The following is a 22,162-nucleotide window of genomic DNA, read 5'->3' as shown; positions in this document are numbered from 1 at the left end:
CCATATAAAGCAAGAACTTATATAAAGCTGCAAAAGATTAACGTTAATATAAGATGAGTTGGCCAAGGGAGGGAAAAAAAAAAAAAAAACGATGGAAGTGTATACCTTTGAGTCACCTACCTGCATTCAGGTACCCATGTAGCCCGAAGCCCTGACCTTGGCTTTCCAGCATGCTCATACTGCCACCTGGTGGCATTGACTCGCCAAAACAGTCTACTGTCCTACCACCCCGAATGCTGCTGGATCTCATCTGAATCCCCAAACCAGGCAGGGTCCCCCACAGTTAGGACTGGCCATCTTTATCTATTCTTCCCCTCAAGCTCGTCCTCCTCTGGTTGTAAAGGACATGCAACATGAATTCCTTGATGAGGTTTGAAAACCCAAGGAGGTCAGCATATTAAGATCTACTGAACTCCAGGACACCTGACTGGCCCAGTCCATATATAGCATGAGTAGGAAATGGGGCATCTGGGTGGCTCAGTGGGTTAAGCCTCTGCCTTCGGCTTGGGTCATGATCTCCGGGTCCTGGGATTGAGCCCCACATCAGGCTCTGGGGGAGTCTGCTTCCCCCCTCTCTCTCTGCCTGCTGTTCTGCCTACTTGTGATCTCTCTGTCAAATAAAGACAATCTTTTTTTAAAAATGAGTAGGAAAGACTTAGATACACTCTCACCATAAACTTCCTCCCAGGCATGGTGTCATGCAATCAGGAGGGAATCCCCAACTCCATTTCATCAAGATCGGTCCTCATTGAGGAGAGCCAGCTTCTCTCTGAAGATTAGAGGATTTGGATCACACATCTGATAGTCAATGGGGTTTGCATTTACAGCAAAGAAGTAGTTTTTAAAATAGGCTCTGAAGAAGTCCACCTGCCCCCACCCCTTGAGCCCTACATCTGGGCTCAGTACAGAGGGAACAGATAAAAAGGCTCATCTCCCAGTTTCTCTCCAAAAGGGTTTTAATTCCAAACTTTCATACTACCACCTGAGATTAAAGCTTCTAATAAGCCTGCATCTAGTTGCTAACTGTCATCCTTCCCTTTGGGATACTATCAGGTCTTGGCACACCTTCAGTTACTAGGAGCCACTAAGAACAAAAATGGTAGTTTGGGCAACCACAAAATTTTGAGAGGCAACGAGGAGCTCAGGCCAGGCTGACTGGCAAGGTTTATCTCTTGCACAAGACCAGTCTCTCTGGTGGGAGATGTGTCTGTCTTATGCAATGCATAAAAACCAACACAGAGGGGCGCCTGGGTGGCTCAGTGGTTTGGGCTGCTGCCTTCGGCTCGGGTCATGATCTCAGGGTCCTGGGATCGAGCTCCGCATCGGGCTCCCTGCTCCGCAGGAAGCCTGCTTCTCTCTCTCTCTCTCTCTCTCTCTCTCTCTGCCTGCCTCTCTGCCTACTTGTGATCTCTGTCTGTCAAATAAATAAATAAAAATCTTAAAAAAAAAACAAAACACAGAGAGTCAAGGAAAATGAAGAAAGAGTGAAATATATTCCAAAGGAAAAAAAAAAATCCTGGATATAAATTGAACTGAAATGGAGATAAGTGATCTACCCAATAAAGAGTTCAAAATAACAGTCGTAGTGGGGTGCCTGGGTGGATCAGTCAATTAAGCGTCCAACTCTTGATTTCAGCTCAGGTCATGATCTCAAGCCCCATGTTGGGCTCTGCACTGAGTGTGGACTCAACTTGAGATTCTCTCTCTCTCCCTCTGCCCCACCCTCACACTCTCTCTCTCTAAAATAAATAAGTAAATCTTTTAAAAAAAATAAGTCATAGGTCAGAACAATGCATAAACAAACTGAGAATTTCAACAAAGAGGTAGAACATATAAAAAAGTACCAAACAGGGGTGCCTGAGTGGCTCAGTCTATTAAGTGTACAACTCCTGGTTTTGGCTAGGGTTATGGTCTCAGTGTTATGAGCTCAACCCTGTGTTGGACTCCACACTCACAGTGGAGTCTCTTGTCCCTCTCCATCCCCCTCTGCTCCCTTCCTCGTGTTCTCTCTCTCAAATGAATAAAATTTTAAAAGCTTTTTTTTTAAAGAAAAGTGTCAAATGGAAATCACAGAGCTGAATAATATAATAACTGCACTGAAAAATGTAATGGAAAAATCACCAATCACAGAGGAAGAAAGGAACAAAGTAACTATAAAACAGCTGGAAAATAATTAACAAAATGGCAGTAGTTCAGTTTGTAAGTGCATACTACCAGTAATTACTTTAAATGTAAATGGAATAAATTCTTCAATCAAAAGACATGGAGTGGCTGAATGGACAAAAAAATAAAATTCAGCTATATGCTACCTACAAGATACTCACTTCAGCTTAAAGGACACACATAGACTGAAAGAAAAGCAATGGAAAAATATTCCATGCAAATGGAAAGTAAAAGAAAGCAGCAGTAGTTACAGCGACATTAGACAAAATGGACTGTAAGCCAAAATCTGCAACAAGAACCAAAGATCATTGTATAACATAGGGGTGAATCCTTCAAAAGGATATGTTGGAATGTTAAAATGTTTGGGGCACCTGGGTGGCTCAGATGGTTGAGCATCTGCCTTCAGCTGGAGTCATGATCTCCAGGACCTGGGATCAAGCCCCAGATTTGACTTCCAACTCAGCAGGGAGTCTGCCTCTCCCTCTGCCTCTCCCCCTGCTTGTGCTCTCTCTGTCACTCTCTCAAATGAATAAATAAAATCTTTTTTTAAAAAATGTTTATGGGGGGGCGCCTGGGTGGCTCAGTGGGTTAAGCCGCTGCCTTCGGCTCAGGTCATGATCTCAGGGTCCTGGGATCGAGTCCCACATCGGGCTCTCTGCTCAGCAGGGAGCCTGCTTCCTCCTCTCTCTCTCTCTGCCTGCCTCTCTGCCTACTTGTGATCTCTCTCTGTCAAATAAATAAATAAAATCTTTAAAAAAAAAAAAATGTTTATGGGGTGCCTGGGTGGCTCAGTGGGTTAAAGCCTCTGCCTTCAGCTCAGGTCATGATTCCAGGGTCCTGGGATCGAGTCTCGAATTGGGCTCTCTGCTCAGCAGGGAGCCTGTTTCTCCCCCCACCACCTCTGCCTCCTTCTCTGCCTACTTGTGATTTCTGTCTGTCAAATAAATAAAATCTTTTTTTAAAAATGTTTATGTACCCAACATCAGAACATATAAATAAAGCAAACATCAACAGACCTGAAGAGAGAAATAGACATCAACACAATAATAGCAGGGACTTTCAATACTGCACTTTCAACAAAGGATAGATCATTCAAACACAAAAAACAATAAGGCAACAATGTACATTGGTCGTGGAAAGGAACATCAGCAAAGAATTAACACTTCCCAGATAGAACTGCTCACCTGAGAGAGCCAATCAGTCAACCACTGCAGCTAAAATACATCACCTGTGATCAATTGCAAGCATAGCTCTACCATCCTGTTTGTGATACCAATTGTTATGACTTTGTTAAATCAATATTTGCTAAGAAAATCTCTGGTGAGCCACAGTTCAACAAAAGATCATAAGAAAATTGAGATACAGAAGTTGATTACTCACAGGTCCTAGAGAATGTACAAGATCATCTTGGACCACACATTTTCTGCCACTCTCCACTTCACTGCAGCATATTGCCTATTCAGAATGCTACTGAGGCTTCCCATCCCAAAGTGCAAACTCCAAAAGAAACAACCAGAACCTCAGAGCATTGCTCATTAAAGGTAGTTTGAGGTGCCTCCGATGTTGTTTGTGGCTATTAATTGCCCCACAGAGGATAAATTCCCCCAGTGGGTATTAGACAAGGTGTTTCCTGATCCTAAGCACAGGCCCAGTTACTGACTATTAGGACAATTGGCTGAGATTTTCATAAGTCCATTCATTATTGGTAACTCTCACCTAGTGTGGGCTCCCAAGGTACCAGGCACTGCCTTTAGAAGAAGGAGCCTCTGTTTCTCTGACCCCTGTATTTGTGGATGGGCACCAGAACTCAGAGTCCTAATCAGGATGGTAGGGGCACCTTTACTCAGGAAGTCATGGCTTCCTGCAAAGGCAAGTATGACTGGGACCATGTCCTTCTGTCACTGTATACCTTGCTGCTGTCACACTGCATTCCCTGACCTTATGGGATATCACAAGTCTCATGGCACAAGTTCTAATGGTCTGACATAAATACTCTTGGCTCTATTAGACACAGGAGTCCAAGTTACAGTAATTCCAGGTAACCCTTCTAAATTCCCCAAGGGAAACTCATACAGCCTATAAGGCATAGCAGGTAAAACTGTAAAGAGTACAAACTAAGCTACATGTGTCTGTTAGCACCATATTTCTAAGACAATTACCAATGATGATGGCTCCCTAGCTCTCTTCTCCTAATGTAGATATGGATTTCCCCACTCATCTACAAATCTGGTGGGGTAAACCTAAATTTCTGGGCTTTCTTATGGGAGCTGCCAGATGGGAACCTATTTAAATGCTTCTTCCAGTGAAAATAGTAAATACACCACAATACTGGCTGAAGCAAGATACAGAGGGCTTTTGGCTCAACATTAAAGTTATGCTTACACCAGGGTCATTAGGCTCACCATCTCCCCCCTTTAATAACTCGATCTGGCCAGTTTTAAATCCGGCCATCAATGAATGAAGATTAACAACCAACTATTATAAATTGATTTGTGCCAGGGGCGCCTGGGTGGCTCAGTGGGCTAAAGCCCCTGCCTTCGGCTCAGGTCATGATTCCAGAGTCCTGGGATCGAGCCCCGCATCGGGCTCTCTGCTGGGCGGAGAGCCTGCTTCCTCCTCTCTGCCTGCCTCTCTGCCTACTTGTGTCTGTCAAATAAATAAATAAAATCTTAAAAAAAAAAAATTGACTCGTGCCAGACAGCCTCTCTTTTGCTGTTCTGCACACTACTCCCTTGCAGCATATTCAGTAAGCTTCTATCTCCTTAAAAAAATTTTACTATTAACAATTTAGTATTAAAAGCACAGGTTCTAGCCACTGTAGCTCTCATTCCCAATATTTTAAACATGACAGATGACATCCAAAGGACTCAGAGCCCCTACTTTGCTGTCCAAGATTTAGCCAACATGTTTTACCTGATCTCAATAACTGAAGACCCACACCTAGATTTGCTTTCAGTTTTGAGGGCACCCAGTATAATTTTAATGAGCTCCCTAGGGATTATCTAAACAGCCTCTCCATCACATACACCCTAAGCAGACAATTTCGAATTTCACTCAAACTAACACGCTGCTGCCTTTAACATCATATAGATGACATTCTATTGTGGAGGTCCTCTGAGGACATCATCCAGGAAGACTTACACCTCGTACCACAACACTTAACAGCAGAGAGGATGGACAGAGAGGATTGCCCCACATAAGACCCAAGGACTGGCCACTTCTATTAAGTTTCTTGACATGGTGCTCAGCTGAGACTGCAAAATTCCTCTTGCTATAAAACATCAACTCCTTGGGGCACGCGGGTGGCTTAGTTGGTTAAGCGTCTGCCTTTGGCTCAGGTCATGATCCCTGGGTCCTAGGATGGAGTCCTGTATCGCATCAGGCTCCCTGAGGACCCTCTTCTCCCTTTCCCTCTGCTGCTCCCCCATTTGTGCTCACTCACTCTCTGTCAAATAAATTAATAAGTCTTAAAAAAAAAATCAAATTCTCACAACGAAGCCTCCCATGACACTATGGCAGGCACAGCACATAGGAGGTCTTTTCACCTTTGGACAACATGTTCTACACTCATCCATATTACACAGGCCTCTAACACCATTACGTGCCAATCAGCTTCTTTCTTTTTTTTCTTTCTCTTTCTTTTTTTTGGTTAAAGATTTTATGTATTTGAGAGAGAGAGCCCACACACACAAGCACATGCAGGGGTAGGGTGAGGGATGGGAGAGAACAAGAGCGAGGAGCAGGGGGAAGAGAGAGGGACCAGCAGACTCTCCGCTGAGCACAGAACACAACACAGGGCTCAATCCCAGGACTCCAAGATCTCGATCTGAGGCGAAGGCAGACACTTAACCAACTGAGCCACCCAGCTGCCCCTAAATCAGCGTTCTCTACTGGGGAGTATCTCAACAAACTGCATCATGGCTGGGCCAACAAGACATACGGCAGGCTCTGCCTTAGTCCCTGGAGGCTCACACTTCTGAACTGAATCACTGGTGATGCTTCATTACACCTCACAGGGTCTCTGGACTAAGTGTGGCTCTACCTGGCTGCCCATGGGGTTCTGTCCCAAATAGCAGTCAGGTACATGGCACTTAAGCACCAAGTTTTGGTAACCTACTGGATCCTTTTAGAGAAAAAGATATTAACAGGCTCCCAGATTCACACACCAAGTTCCCATCTTGCCTTGGTTTAGGGTTTCAGCGCAAGAGACTTAGCCTGACCACCGACGCCTCGCTGTTAAATGGGAATTCGTAACTTTAGGAAAGTGCTAAACCTGCTATCAAGGGTTTTTCCAAATTACAGGACGATGTGGCTCCTCCCATGCTTAGCCCTTTGTCCACTGACATCGAGGTGCTGCTAGAGGCACCTTTACTGCCGACCCCTCGAATAGTTTGGGGAGCACTTTGGGAGCAACTGCCTAACATGGAAAGGGGATGGGCAGCAACACCATTGTCCACAATGCCACCTGCTGAGAGACTGATGCATATCATCTTGCTAGCTGCATATCCCTAGTGCAGGGGAGCTCTCCTAGTTCAGCCCAACCGGAAGACTGGTGACAGCATGCCTAACTCTAAAACAGGCCATTAAAATGAGACTGTCAGGAGCACGCATTTTTACTGACCCCTGGATGGTAGCCAATAGGCCCACAGGCTGGTCTGGACAATAACAAAAGGGATAATTTCATGATTCAGGGAAAGCCTATCTGGATTATCTCTACTTGGAAATACAGAGCCAACTCTCATATGCCAGTGATGGTCTCTGCACACATGCCAACAAACACCAGGAACACATTATAATAACACTGTAGACTTCTTACCCAAATTACACATGTTCCAAGGCCCTGCATGAGCCACCTCCCAAATTATCAGTTCTGGACACAACTATTCCTCCAGAGATGCCATACCCACTAGCAGAGTGGGCCCATGTTCCAACAAACCATAGGGGAGTTATACTACTCACTGACTGGGCCTATTGTCATATCATCCCCCTCACAATGACAATAGACCCAATCAGTGAGTGTCCCTCTCTGCTCCCAAAGAAAATTCTGGAAGTTTCTGGAAGACATGTATCTCCTGGGGTAACAGACCCTATTCACAACGGCAAATTGATTTTTTTTCTGGCCACTGTCACCCTCTGCTAAAGCTGGTAAGTACATAACCACCATTACTGATAACTTTACTAGACTCCACTGACTACTTCCCAGCATGTCATCTCCTTCTTAACCAGGTATATGATCATCTCCTTTGGTTCACCAGATATCATAGATTTAGATCAAGGAGCCCATTTTTTCTCCCAAGTTGTTTTGTCACAGGCTTTAGAACATGAAATCATATGGAATTTCAACCTAGCTTACCAGCCCCAAGAGGCTAGACTTACAAAAGACAGGCATAGTGACCTACTTGTTTCTTAAGCTTTTAAACAATAAGTGGTCCCCAAATGGAGAGAAATTTTATCCCAGGCTATAATACTGCTTAATTCCCAGATCTTGTATCTCCAAATTTCCCATATCAACTATCAGTCTCCTCCAAGAACTCCCCAGATAGCATTTCCAGGCAACCTCCATATCAGAGAGGACACCACTCATCTGCTCACCAGAACAATGCTCTCTTTACCATGTTGACTTTTCCACCATCTCACCATCTTGCACATGCTGGCAACCTGATCAAGGGCAGATTGTGCAATATGACCCTCTTATAATATAGAGCCTGAGGAGACAAACCTCTACCAAATTGCTTAGCAATCACAATTATATAAATATTATTGGCCCAATCTGGTTGGCTCAATCAGTAGAGTGTGCAACTCTCAATCCCAAGATCATGAGTTCAAGCCCCATGTTTGGCATAGAGCCTACTCTATAAACAAACAAACAGGCAAATAAGCAAACAAATGTCATTGGCCCAGACAATGGCCCAGTCCCGCCAGTGTAATTAAGGCCACCAGCTTTGCCTTACTATTTGGGTTATAAAGGTTGCCTAACTAAAGTAAATATATCAAAAATTTTGCAGAAGGGGCACCTGGGTGGCTCAGTGGGTTAAGCCGCTGCCTTCGGCTCAGGTCATGATCTCAGGGTCCTGGGATCAAGTCCCGCATCGGGCTCTCTGCTCAGCGGGGAGCCTGCTTCCCTCTCTCTTTCCCTCTCTCTCTCTCTCTCTGCCTGCCCCTCTGCCTACTTGTGATCTTTCTCTGCCAAATAAATAAATAAAATCTTAAAAAAAAAAAATTTTGCAGAAGATTGAAATTACAGCTCCAGAACCCACTAGCAGATCTGTGTAGATCTCAAAGAAAGGAGAAGAGGCCTGCCTAGTGGATGCCCATCATGTTGGAAAGAAATGCCAAACAGAAATCCTGGGATCTATAGCTGCTCTCAGTAAACTGAGACAAGGCCCCTACCCTACCTTAGAGGAAGACGTAAATGACCTCTTGTTCCAGAGCAAGTACACTCATCCTTTGGTCAGTATCCAGATTGCTCAACAGAAGGAAACCCCACACTAGTCAAAGGCAGTATTCTTTGTCGTGGCTATGACTGTTCTTGTGCACAGCCTAGATAATAGTGTTACTAGTAGACCCCTGCGCCCTAATCTTGTTTCAGACGTGCTGGAACAAAATCAGTCAAGTGTACAGTTGCATGCCAGATGCTGGTGGATCCTGTTAGAACGGCTTTACTCAGCATGTCATGGAATATGGACCCTGATCCAAAGCTCACCTCCATCCACATTAAATGGTGCCAGTGAAAATGATACTTAAATGAGTTACTCTTTCCTTACACTATGTCTCAAATTATCTCCCAGACAGAACGGCCTTCCCAATGTAGCCAAATCAGACTCATCACAAATCACAGGTTTGTGCCCTGATGAATTTCTTATAATTGTAATGGGCTAATCTCTAGATTATAAAGCTGCTATCCACAAAATGTCCCTACAATTAATGTATCAATATACCCAATATATCTAAATTGTGGATGGATTCTCCAAAAATCTGGGTCATGGACATTGCATGCTCCTTGCAAGGTGCCCCCTTAATGATCTAATGGAGTTCACTGAGATCCACTCACTGAACAGAAGAACCAGTACTTGTAGTTCTGTCCTGAGTCAGGCCTCCAGTATATACACTCAGAACTTTTTAAAAACATTTTTAAGCTTATTTATTTAAACGATTTCTATACCCAACATGGGACTTGAATTCAGGATCCAGAGATCAAGGGCTGCATGTTCTACTGAGTGAATTTTAGGTATCCCTAAAATTTTTATTTCTAACTAATCTCTACACCCAACTTAGGTTTGAACTTATAGCCCCAAGATCAAGAGTCACATGCTCTTCTGACTGAGCCAGCCAGGCGCCCCAAAATAAAAGTCCTTTTTATAAATATATATACGCTTGGGACGCCTGGGTGGCTCAGTTGGTTGGTTATTTATTTATTTTTAAATTAAATCCTTAATTTAAAAATAAATAAATAAAAATAAATAAATAAATAAATAAATAATAAAAATATATATACCCTTGGGATTTAATACCAGCCAGCCATTCCCATCATTCATGGACCTCCACCTAGGAAGGCCATCCTTCCCCAGGGTTGGCCTCCGCCACCCCCAAGCACAACAACACCTCAGACAATATGGCCCAGGACCAAGTGAGAGCTCACTCTTGGAGACAACTGTAGCTCAGATGGCAATGCCACAAACCAAGAGACAGATGAGGAAGATAAAGCGTTCCAGCCTTGCTGGACATGGGGACTTTCCCATCCCAGATTGCCTCCATACCAGGAGAGAAGTGACTGTGATGACTATTAGCTTCAAGACCAAGTTGCAAAAATACCTTGGCTAATCAACCCTGAGAATCCCACAGAGTTCTATTTTTTCAAGAATAGCTAAATACTTATCTCTTGAATTTTGGATCTATCAAAATGCTTGCAAAACAGTAAGTGTCCCTGGCTGCACCAGCCATCGCTTCATCCTTATGGCAGGCCAGACTGTCTAAACAGCACTAGCCAAAATAAGGCACTTGGTTGCAACATCTTTAACTTGATTTGCTTAGATCCTATGGTTTGGGACCTCCTGCTGCTGTGTTCACTGCTCAGTGTACTAGATTACATTATTTCCGCCACAACCACCAGCACCTTCTCAATGCCTGAAATTGCTACCTACACTCCTCTGCACATCTTCTCCATAAGCCCTTCCCCAATGTATGCCACAGCCCTGCCCCAGACCACAACCCAGTGAGCCAGATCTGACATGATTGTATACTAAGTTCCAACATAACAACCCAGGCCTTGCAAGTAAAATGATATTGGTTCTGGGGGTGCCTGGGGGGCTTAGTTGCTTGAGTATCTGACTCCTGGTTTCGGTTCAGATCATCATCTCAGGGTTATGAGATCAAGCCCTGCACTGGGCTCCAAGCTCAGCACAGAGTTTGCTGGGGATTCTTTCCCTCTTCCTTCCCCTTGGCCTACTCCCCCACCCCCACTCATGTGCACACATGTGCACACACTCTCCCTTTAAAACAAAATAAGTATATAAAATCTTTTTTAAAAATGATATTGAGGGTGCCTGGGTGGCTCAGTGGGTTAAGCCGCTGCCTTCGGCTCAGGTCATGATCTCAAGGTCCTGGGATCGAGTCCCGCATCGGGCTCTCTGCTCAGCAGGGAGCCTGCTTCCCTCTCTCTCTCTGCCTGCCTCTCTGTTTACTTGTGATCTCTCTCTGTAAAATAAATAAATAAAATCTTTTTTAAAAAATGATATTGAATCTGTTACCGTTCAGGGTCAGACCTACAATCCTATTTCACTAGCTATCCCGCAATTCTTCCTAGTGATCACTTCCTTATCCTAAACCCCACCCTCCCAAACACCACGAACCTCATTTTGGCTAAACCAAACCCCTAATCTGGACTCCAAACAGGGCACCCTGTGGGTAAGTATCTAAATAACTCCCCACAGTGGTACTTTCTAAAGGTTCCCAACTATACTGAAACACAAAAGGGTAGATCTCACCCTGTATCCTCAGAGCCACTTAATAATAAATAATATCCCATTCAAATTCAAATTCTACTGTGTATCTACTTCAAGGGATCAGGAGCAAGTCCACTTGGCCCTTCCCAGGCCACAAGCAGTCCACAGAGATGACCTTTATTACTGCAACATTATTACCTCCAATAGTCCAGCTACCCTTTATTTTTCTGGCACCTCTCCATTATAGATGCCCTGCTGGTTGTACCAAGAAAACCATTCTTGGGGCATCTGGGTGGCTCAGTCATTAAGCGTCTGCCTTCTGCTCAGGTCATGATCTCTGGGTCCTGGGATCAGGCCCCACATCAGGCTCCCTGCTCGGTGGGAAGCCTGCTTCTTCCTCTCCCATTCCCCCTGCTTATGTTCCCTCTCTCACTATGCCTCTCTCTGTCAAACAAATAAAATCTTTAAAAAGAAAAAAAATCCATTCTTATCCCTATCCTGTTGGGACTAGATGACAGACATAGGAACAGCTTGGCCAAACAAGATCAAGTAATAAAAATCACTCGGTAATTGTCAGCTACCCAAACAACTGCACACAGACACTACCTCATAGTCTGAGTCTGATGCATCAGTAACGCTCACTAGTACAAAGTAATGGATGATCAACTGTCATTAGATTTCCTATGGGCTGAATGGTGTGGAATCTGTTCTTTACAGGGAACTTCTTGCTGCATGAACTTTAACAAGTCAGGACCGGTACAGGCCAACCTCCAGAAGATGTGTCAAGATTTAATATCACTTGTCATGTATCCATAATATTTCAACAAATTCCCACACTCCTTAAGTTCCCTGGTTTGTTCTCATGGCTTTCACCATCCACCTGGGAGAATAACTAAGAACAGGATTTCAAACAGTAACAAATGTATTAATCATAGGTTTCATCATCCTTACCTTTGTTAAATGTGCTTTATGATGGCTTCAGAAAACAATATCTATTCTTTGAATGTATCTGCCACACACATGATTGTTATTCCTGATGTTAAGGCATCACAGGATGGATTACTGAGATTTCAGCTAAGCTACTCCACGGCATTTCTGTCTTGGCACCCATTCTGTTTGGCCAACTGCCCTCTGGGAACTTTAAATTGATGCTACCCATTGTGCAGGTGGGTCTCCTGGATAACAAACAACCCTGAAGAACACAAGCAAATGTCAATTCCTGATGTCACTCTTCCACTAGTCTTTGGAATAAACAGTTCCCCCAACCTCCCAGAGCCTTCTCCTTGTACACACCTTAGAGAAGACCTCCCTCCCCCACAGTTTACAAAAACTACAGTCTTTTTTGTTTGAATTGACCATCCAGCCTCAGCCCAGGAAGCACTCTACCCTCAGACTATAATAAGGGCATGAGCCCCAGGTCCTGTCACTCTGCCTGTACCCTGCCTTGTCCTCCCCATGTGGCCCTGTGAGGCATCATTCAATGTATTCTCTCCAGGATTGTGAGTAATAAGCTTCTGTATCTCAATTTCTCCTGTGGTCTTTTATTGAACCATTGGCACCCCAGGGCTCTCCTTAACAAATGTTGATTTAACAAAAGCATAGCAAAGTTCTTCAGAGCAAAGAAAACCATCAGCAAAATGAAAAGGCACCCTATGGAATTGGAGGAAAATTGCAAACCATGTTGTATCTAGTAAGAGGTTAATATCTCCTATATACATATAGGATTTCATGCAAAAAAAAAAAACAAACAAATTTACCAAATTAAAAATGAACAATGATCCAAAGGGGCATGTGCACCCAAATGTTTATAGCAGCAATATTCACAACAGCCAAACTATGGAAAGAGCTTAGATGTCCATCAACAGATGAATGGATAAAGAAGTAGTGTGTGTGTGTGTGTGTGTGTGTGTGTGTGTGTGTGTAATAGAATACTATACAGCCATCAAAAAAAAATCTTGCCGGGGCGCCTGGGTGGCTCAGTGGGTTAAAGCCTCTGCCTTCGGCTCAGGTCATGATCCCAGAGTCCTGGGATCGAGCCCCTCATCGGGCTCCCTGCTCAGCAGGGAACCTGCTTCCTCCTCTCTCTCTGCCTGCCTCTCTGCCTACTTGTGAATAAATAAATTAAAAAAAAAAATCTTGCCATTTGCAATGACGTGGATAGAACTAGAGGGAATTATGCTAAGCAAGATAAGTCAGTCAGAGAAAGACAATTATTGTATGATTTCACTGATATGAGGAGTTTGAGAGGCAGGGTGGGAAGTTATGGGGGAAGGGAGGGGAAAAATGAAACAAAATGGGACCAGGGAGGGAGACAAACATTAAGAGACTCTTAATCTTGGGAAACAAACTGAGGGCTGCTGGAGGGGAGGGGGGAGGGAGGGAGAGGTAGGTGGCTGATGGACATTGGGAAGGGTATGTGCTATGGTGAGTGTTGTGAATTGTGTAAGACTGATGAATCACAGAACTGTACCCCTGAAACAAATAATATACTATATATTAATATAAAGCCCAGCAGGAATGAGATTAATCAATTAATTAATTAATTAAAATAATAAATAAAAATGGGCAAAGAACCTGAAAAGACATCTTTGCAAAGAAGAAATACGAATGGCCAACAGGTAATGAAAAGATGCTCAACATTACTAATCATCAAGGATGCATAATTTATGCAAATCAAAACCACAATGAGATGTTACCTCATATATGTTAGGATGTCTATTATTGAAAAGATAAGAGATAACAAATGTTGGCAAGGATGTGGAAAAATAGAAACCCTTGTTGTGGGCGCCTGGGTGGCTCAGTGGGTTAAGCCGCTGCCTTCGGCTCAGGTCATGATCTCAGGGTCCTGGGTTCGAGTCCCGCATCGGGCTCTCTGCTCAGCGGGGAGCCTGCTTCCTCCTCTCTCTCTCTGCCTGCCTCTCTGCCTACTTGTGATCTCTCTCTGTCAAATGAATAAATAAAATCTTTAAAAAAAAAAAAAAAAGAAAGAAACCCTTGTTGTACACTGTTGGTGGGAATATAAACTGGTGGAGCCACTATAGAAAACAGTAGGGTGGTTTCTCAAAAAGTTAAAATTAGAACTACTATATGATCTAGCAACTACACTTTCAGGAATATATTCCATGTTCATTGTAGAACCATTCACAGGAGTTCAGGTAGGGAAACAACCTAAGTCTCCATTGACAGATGAACAGATAAAGAAAATGTGACATATTTACATAATAGAATATTATTTGGCCTTCCAAAAAATGGAAATCTTGCCATTTGTGACAGCATGGATGAAATTCGAGAGTATCATGCTAAATGAAATAAGCCAGGCAAAGAAAGACATATACTACACAGTATCACATTTTAGGAAACTTAAAAAAAAAAAAAAGTCGAACTCTGAGGAAACAGGGTAGAATGATGGTTGGTAGGGCTGAGGGGTGGGGAAAATAGGGAGAGGCTAGTAAAAGTTACAAATTTCCAGTTATGAGTAAGATCTGAGGATCTAATATACAACATGATAACTATCATTGATAACACTGTATAGTATAATTGAAATTTGCTGAGAGAACTTCAGTGCTCTCACCAAAAATCAATCAATCAATCAGACTTCTTAAATTGGACTTCTTTTTTTTTTTAAAGATTTTATTTATTTATTTGACAGAGAGAGATCACAAGCAGGCAGAGAGGCAGGCAGAGAGAGAGAGAAAGAAGCAGGCTCCCCACTGAGCAGAGAGCACGATGCAGGGCTCGATCCCAGGACCCTGGGATCATGACCTGAGCTGAAGGCAGAGGCTTAACCCACTGAGCCACCCAGGCACCCTAGTGTGTTATATTCTTAGACAAGACCACACTATTATATTCAATTGTAAGTGATACTCTTACCTATTGCATACGTGAAACTTCTTATACTTTACCCGAAACTAACATCACATATCACTTATACTTAAACAATATAAATTAAAAATCAAAATTACAAACTTACATTTTATATAACTGCATTATCAGTTTGTATAATCAATTAAATATAATTTAATGCATCATACAGCATCATAACTTTTCTATAGGGTCCTTCTATTTCTTGATCATAACATCTGACTCTTTTTTACTGCCACAATAAATTAGAAAGGAAAAAACATCATCATCACCACGGATTTACTGTTGCTTCATTGGGGCAATTTTGTCTGGAATCTTTTGGAATCATTTAAAGCAATTAAGAGACAACATAAAGGTTTTATATTCCAGGTAGATTATTTAGATGCTTTTTTCCTCTTTGCTGATTTTTCCCTTTTTACTTATAGCATTCTAAAATTTGAGATACACTTTATAGAACATAAAATTCACGATTTTAAGGTGTACATTTCAGTGGGTTTGGGAATATTCATTGTGTTATGCAACAACCATGACTGCTATCTGATTTCAGACCATTCCCTTCACCCCTCAAAAGAAATCCTGCACCTATTAGCAGTTAGTCCCTATCCCTCCCCTCCTCCCCTCCTGGATAATCAATAACCTCCTTTCTGTCTCCATTGATTTGCCTAAATGTCACATTTTACATGAATAAAATCATACAATATGTGGCCTTTTGTGTCTGGGTTCTTTCATTCACCACGTTTTCAAGTTTAGTCCACATTGTCGCATTTACTGGTATTTCTTTTCTTTTCTTTTCTTTTCTTTTTATGTAGGCTCCACACCCAGTGTGGAGCGCAACACCGGGCTTGAGCTTGTAATCCTGAGATCAAGACCTGAGCTGAGTATAAGCGTTGGACCCCTGGGGCACCTGGGTGGCTCAGTGGGTTAAGCCTCTGCCTTCAGCTCAGGTCATGATCCCAGGGTCCTGGGACCAAGCTCTGCATCAGGCTCTACTCAGTAGGGAGCCTGCTTCCCTCCCCCCCCCCCACCTACCTCTCTGCCTACTTGTGATCTCTATCAAATAAATAAGTAAAATCTTTTAAAAAAAAGAAAGAAAGAGTTGGATCCTTAACCAACTGAGGCACCCAGTACTTCTTTTGTGCGTGTATGTGGATAAGTAATATTCTATTGGAGGTATATACCACATTTTATCTACTTATTAGCTATTTGGGTTGTTAAATATTAGGAACAGTGCTGCTATAAATGTACGTGTACAAGTTTTTATGCAAACATGTTTTCAGTTGTCTTGTGTATACACCTAGAAGTGTAATTGCTGAGTCATATAGAAACTTTAACTTTTTGAACTGCCAAACTGTTTTCCACGTTAGCTGCATTATTTTACATTCCCATTGGCAATGTATGAGAGTTTCAATATCCTATTTTCTACACTCTTGTCAACAATTATTATTCTCTGGGTTCTTTTTTTAAGATTTTATTTATTTATTTTCAGAGAGGAGAGACATAGCAAGAGAGAGAGCACAAGCAGGGGGCACAGCAGGCAGAGGGAGAAGGAGAAGCAGACTCCCTGCTGAACAGGGAGCCCATCCTGGGGCTTAATCCCAGGACCTGAGCAAAAGGCAGATGTTTAACCAACTGAGTCCCCCAGTATCCCCTAATATTGTCTAGTTTCAAAAAATTATTATTATCACCATCCCAATAGGTGTGCAGTGGTATCTCACTGTGGTTTTGATTTGCATTTCCCTTGTGACTCATGATGTTGGACATCTCTTCACGCGCATATCGGTCATTTGTATATTTTCTCTGGAGAAATATCTATTCAAGTCCTTTGCCCATTTTCAAATAGAGTTAGTTGTTTGGGTTTTTCTGTTAAAATATAAGAGTTATTTATATATTATAGACATCAGACTCTTATCAAATATGTAATCTGCGTATATTTTCTCCTATTATGTGTTTTTTCACTGTTGGTAGTGTCCTTTGATGCACAAAAGTTTTAAATTTTGATGAAGTCTAATTTATCTATTTTTTTCTTTGATTGATATCCATCCCTCTTTTAATTGTCAGTGTTGGAAGTTACAGGTTACAAGTGAATTTGACAGTGACCTGCTATGGGTGCTCTACGTGATACAATGTAGCTAAGGGGAAAAGCACTATTTTTTTAAAGATCTTATTTATTTATTTGACAGAGAGAGCACAAGTGGGCAGAGCAGCAGAGAGAAGGAGAGGGAGCAGCAGGCTCTCCGCTGAGCAGGGAGCCCAGTGCAGAGTTGGATCCCAGGACCCTGAGATCATGACTGGAGTAGAAATCAAGAGTCAAATACCCAAATGACTGAACCACCCAGGCTCCCCAATAAACAAATCTTTAAAAATACACACACACACAATATACAGAAGGGGGATTTGTCCTATCAGACCTTAAAACGGAAAAGCCTTTATAATTAAGACAAGACAGAGGTACCTGGGTGGCACAGTTTGTTACGTGTCTAACTTGATTTAGGCTCAGGTGGTGATCTCAAAATCACCACTTAAGATCACTGGAGCCTGGAGCGCCTCACCCAGATTCTCTCTCTCCCTCTCCTTCTGCCCCTCCCATTCGTGATCTCTTTCCCCCGCTCTCTCTGCCTCTCTGTCTCTCTGTCTCTAAAATAAGTAAATAAACCTTAAAACAAAACAAAACAAAAACAGTACAGTACCGGCACATGAACAAACAGACTAGGAGAATACAATTAAAAGAAAAAAAAAAACCAGAAACAGATTCAAGTGGATAAGGAAATTTGGAATATGATAAAGGTGGCATCTTGCCTTACTGGGACAAAGATGGATCTTTTAAATAAATGGTACTGTGACAAATGGGTAGCCACTTAGTAAAAGATAAAATTAGGTCCATAGTCCACAACATGCATAAAAATAAACTCCAAATGGATTAAGAATCTAAATGGAGGGCGCCTGGGTGGCTCAGTGGGTTGTGCCGCTGCCTTCGGCTCAGGTCATGATCTCAGGGTCCTGGGATCGAGTCCCGCATCGGGCTCTCTGCTCAGCAGGGAGCCTGCTTCCTCCTCTCTCTCTCTCTCTGCCTGCCTCTCTGCCTACTTGTGGTCTCTCTCTGTCAAATAAATAAATAAAATCTTTAAAAAAAAAAAAAAGAATCTAAATGGAAAATACAAAGCTATACAATGACTGGAAGAAAACATGAATGAATGCCTTGTAACTGCACTATAGAGAAAGGTTATCTAACTATGACTCAAAATCCAAAGGCAATAAAATAATAAATTTGACTACATTTTTATAAATATGCAAAAATAACAGAAATGAAATAAAAAAGACAACTGACAGATCAGGAGAAAATATCTGCAACATACAGCAGAAATAAAATTCTAATATTCCGGGATGCCTGGGTGGCTCAGTAGTAGATCATGTGACTCTTGATCTCAGGGTTGTAAGTTCAAGCCTCACATTGGGTGCAGAGATTACTTAAAAATACAATATTAAAGGGGCACTTGGGTGGCTCAGTGGGTTAAAGCCTCTGCCTTCGGCTCAGGTCATGATCTCGGGGTCCTGGGATCGAGCCCCACATCCGGCTCTCTGCTCAGTGGGGAGCCTGCTTCCCCCTCCCTCTGCTTGCCTCTCTGCCTACTTGTGATATCTGTCAAATAAATAAATAAAATCTTTTAAAAAATACAATATTAAAAAAAAAAACAGATTCAAACTGACTCATGAAGAGATCACTAAGAGGCTCTTCACAGCCAAATCTGAGACAATCTGAGCAACAAAATAATAATAGCAATAGATTCTAACCAATAAAATAAAACAAATATCCATGAACCCACACTAATAGAAATAAATAACTGAATAAATAAATGGAATGAATGAAAGAATGGGAGAAGAGAGAGCTTTTCCTTAGAGTAGAATACCAATTAATAAATGCCAAAGGAATGATGGAAATAGAAAACCACTACTTGACAAATACTGTGGTAATAATTGTTGCAAGCAAGAAAGCATTATGAGAAGCAGGATTTTTACATAGTCTCAAAGAATCACCCCACAAAATACTCGTTCACTGCAAAGGCAAAAAAAGTAATTTTACACTGGAGAAATACTGTCGCGCTCTCCCTGCCTGCAGAGATGATGCAACACACACACAGGTCGATGCACAAGCTCTTCTTTATTCACTGGTCGATCTTTCTCCTCCCCTTGCGGGGAAGTTCCCTTGCCTTATATAGGGCATAACAGCCAATCACAGGGGTGTTCACGTGAACAGGGAGTATACAGCCAATCACAGTGGTGTTCACGTGAACAGGAGGTATCTAGGGCTCGTAGGCAGTGGTGGCATATGGTGCTCATGTGACGAGCACGAAGTCACGTGTGGCCAGGGCGGATATTTTTTAGGCTCTCTGTACTGCTCCGGCGCCATCTTAGGGGCGCGACCGGCGCCATCTTGGGGGTGTGACCCCACAAAATACCACTTGATAAATAACGATTGAGGTTAATGTCACCCATAATAAAACATGGAGATCATGCACTTTCAGATATCATGCTTCAAGAAGACTACAACATCACTTCTGTGATACTCTTGTCAAAACACACAACCTGAATTTAATCAGGAGAAACATCAGACAAACCCAAATTGAAGTAGGTCTACAAAAAGCTGGCCAGTACTCTTCAAAAGTTTCAAGGTCATAAAAGACAAAGACTGAAGATGAAAGACAAAGACTAAGCAACTCTTCAGATGAAAGGGAGAGGACAATTAAATGCAGTGTGTAATCCTGGGTTATATCCTAGCCCAGAAAGGGGATATTAGTGGAACAATTGATGAAACTGAATAAAGTCCACAGATTAGTCAATATTATGTCAATTTCCTGGTTTTGACAATTGTACTGAGGTTTTGTAAGATATTAACACTTGAGGAAGCTGAATGAAGAGAATTCTTTGAACTACTTTTATAATTTTTTTAAATGAGCTCAAAATTATTTCAAAATGAGAAAAAAAAAATAGAACCTGTACATTCAAATAATTATTGTCCTTCAAAATACTGTCTCTGAGATGTTATTTATTGAAAGTTGTGATAAAGTTTTTGACCTTTTAAAAGTGTTCTCATTAGCCATTTAATACAACACAAGAAAAGTAGTTTCTTGCAATATATATATTTTAAAGATTTTATTTATTTATTTATTTGACAGAGGGAGAGAGATAGATCACAAGTAGGCAGAGAGGCAGGCAGAGAGAGGGGGAAGGGGGCTCCCTGCTGAGCAGAGAGCCTGACTCGGGGCTCTATTCCAGGACCCTAGAATCACGACCTGAGCCAAAGGCAGAGGCTTTAACCCACCGAGCCACCCAGGAGCCCCTCTTGCAATATATTTAAAAAAAAAAAAAAAAAAAAAAAAAAAAAAAAAAACTTCTGGGAGATGCCTGGATGGCTCAGTTGCTTAAGTGTCTGCCTTCCGCACAGGTCATGATCCCAGGGTCCTGCCAGGCATGCCCCCCCATTACCTAATTTTAACAAATAATTTCTTCCCCATAGGTACAGTATTTATTAATTTGGAGGTTTTTTTCTGGAATAATCTAAAGCAAATCCCAGGGGCACCTGGGTGCCTCAGCTGGTTAAGTATCTGACTCTTGATTTCAGTTTGGATCATAATCTCAGGGTCCTGAGATAAGCCCTGAGTCAGGTTCTGCATTGTGTATGGAGCCTGCTTAGGTTCTCTCTCTCTTCCTCTCCCTCTGCCCTTTCCTACCTCCCTTTCTAAAAACAACAACAAAACAGCAAATCCCCAGATGGAGGTGCTTGGGTGTTTTAGTCAGTAGGGTATGTGATTCTTGATCACAGAGTTGTAAATTTGAGCCCCACATTGGGTGTAGAGATTACTAAAAATAAAGTCTTTTAAACCTAAAAATAGGGGCACCTGGGTGGCTAAGTCTGTTGGGCAACAGACTTGGTTTTGGCTCAGGTGTTGATCTTGGGGTCATGGGATCCAGCCCCGTGTTGGCTCCAGGCACAGCATGGAGTCTGCTTGGGTTTCTCTTTCTCCCTCTCCCTCTGCCCACCCCAACTCCCTCTTCAAGGGCACATGCACAGGTGCACACAGGCACTTTCTCTCTCTCAAATAAATCTCAAAAAAATAAAAATAATAAAAATTAAAGCAAATCCCAGATATGTCATTTCACGGTAAAAACTTTTTTCTTTAGATATATCTACCATACCCAGGCCTGGGTGGCTCAGTGTGTTAAAGTCTCTGCCTTCAGCTCAGGTCATGATCCCAGGGTGCTGGGATTGAGCCCCACCTCGGGCTTTCTCCTCAGCAGGGAACCTGTTTCCTCCTCTCTCTCTGCCTGCCTCTCTGCCTACTTGTGATCTCTGTCTGTCAAATAAATAAATAAAATCTTTTTAAAAAATATATTCACCATACCATTATCACATCTGATAAAATTAATTCCTCAATATCATCAAATTTCTAGTCCTTATTCAAATCTTGCTGTCTCAAAAGTCTTTTTTTTTTTTTAACCAAAATCATGAGGTACTTATTTATGTCTCTTAAAACTCTTTTAAAAGTCTTTAATAGTCCACCTCTCCTCATACCCATGTTTTTCAATTTATTTACTCTGCTGGGGAAATTAAGTTATTTGCTCTGTGGAATCAGACTACTTCCTTCCTACTGATTTTTTAAACTTATTTTTCTATTCTTTGTATTTCCTGTAAATTATTGGTCAGAACTAAGGCTTAATTAGATTTGAGTTCAATTTGAAGGAATCACAGATACTTTATGGAAGGCTCTGTGTACTCACTATTGCATCACATCAAGAGGTACATGAAAGTCTGGTTCTTTCTTTTAATGATGCTAAGATGGATTGGGAAATTCAATTTGTTATCAGACTGATTCCCTCATTACAAAGTTCAACACCTTAAAAAAAATTTTTTTTTAAGATTTTTATTTGTCTGTCAGAGAGAGTGCACAAGCAGGGGGAGCAGCAGAGGGAAAGGGAGAAGCAGGCTTCCCACTGAGCAGGGAGCCGGATGTGGGGCTCCATCCTAGGACCCCCAGACCATGACCTGAGCCAAAGGCAGCCACTTAACGGGCTGAGCCACCCCGGCCTCCCATCAACACCTCTTTTAAAGGCAGGTTTTATATATGTTTAGTTTTATCAATAATAGAATTATCCTGAAACCTTGCTCAGGAATAGCAATCTCCCTCCATACGTTCAGTTAA

Source organism: Mustela putorius, unplaced genomic scaffold, assembly GCF_011764305.1.
Source record: "Mustela putorius furo isolate JIRA1106 unplaced genomic scaffold, ASM1176430v1.1 tig00003845_pilon_pilon_pilon, whole genome shotgun sequence".
In the NCBI taxonomy this organism is placed as follows: domain Eukaryota; kingdom Metazoa; phylum Chordata; class Mammalia; order Carnivora; family Mustelidae; genus Mustela; species Mustela putorius.
The sequence above is the reverse complement of the archived record's forward strand: the minus strand, read 5'-3'. Positions refer to the sequence as shown.